Below are 1290 nucleotides of genomic sequence, written 5' to 3' on the forward strand. Positions count from 1 at the left end.
AGAGAGAGAGAGAGAGAGAGAGAGAGAGAGAGAGAGAGAAGTTCACTGTGTATGTTTTTACGTCCCCATCGACATAATTTAGATTATTGCGGATGTCTTCCTACGTCTTCCTACCCTGTCTGTACTGTCAAGTCTAACTTGGGCTGAGGGGCATATTACATCCAAACAGAGGACCAAGATACTCTATAAAAGTTAATTAAAAGTTTCTCTCCTCTTGGGAATCGAACACGTGTCTCCTGCGTCCAACTGTGAAGCGTCTAAGACTAACCACTACACCACAAACGCAGAGAGATTTAGTATAATTTAGTTTTAGTAAGCAAGTTTTACGGCATTTGCAATGTACAATAACGTCACATAAGTGCCAAAGTGAAAAAGTAAAAGTGAAAGATAAGAGGTTTTAGTTCACAAGAGAATCATCTATCCGGTGCCTTGCTGTCCATGGGATACGTAGCATGCGTCTCATGAACCACAACTCTGCCGCAACAATTGTTTTTTCCAGCTGTTTATTGATTGTCCATGCTTCGCACCCGTATAATAGGATTGGCTCGATGTAGCTTTTCATTACTCTTTTCCTCATTTCCAGTGACAGATTGATGTTTGTTAGTATCTGTTTCATCTTGTGGAAGGTTGCTTTTGCTTGGCAAATGCGGCTTCACAAGAGAATAACAAACACAAAAAAAGGAGGACGAAAGATCAGAACTATAATTAAAAGATGTTCGACAGGAAAGAAGGAGCAAACAACACAAGAGGAAAACTATCAGAGCCGCGCACAGCATTGTATCAGAGCCGCGCACAGCATTGTATCACTATCAGAGCCGCGCATTTTTTTGACGAAATCGATACAATTACATGTAGATTGCAGATTCGATCCACCAACAGTTACAGCCCTCCTTGCCAAAACTACTCTGTACAGTCACTGTCCAAATATATTAAGACCTGTCCAAAGCAAAAGTCAGACACTCGGAGGGAGAGCTTTTTCACACCCCGCCTATCCTTGTGGAACGCTTTACCAGTTCATATCTACGGGAGTCCAACACTTCATCAAAATTTAAATCAGAACTTAAAACGCATTTGTTTCAGCCCACCTTCAATCTGTAACGTCCGACATTCCCAATACAAATATTATCATGTTCTCTCAGTATCACAATGTATGTTCTCTCAGCATCGTTAATTCATGCTGTCCTGTTCTGTAACAATTTATGACTGTGTGAATTCATCAATGTGTGCGAGGGTGTCTGGGTAAGCTTTGTGGGATTGTCTTTACTCACGGATGTACTGGAGAGAGAGAGA

Source organism: Aplysia californica, unplaced genomic scaffold, assembly GCF_000002075.1.
Source record: "Aplysia californica isolate F4 #8 unplaced genomic scaffold, AplCal3.0 scaffold00374, whole genome shotgun sequence".
NCBI classification, from domain to species: Eukaryota; Metazoa; Mollusca; class Gastropoda; order Aplysiida; family Aplysiidae; genus Aplysia; species Aplysia californica.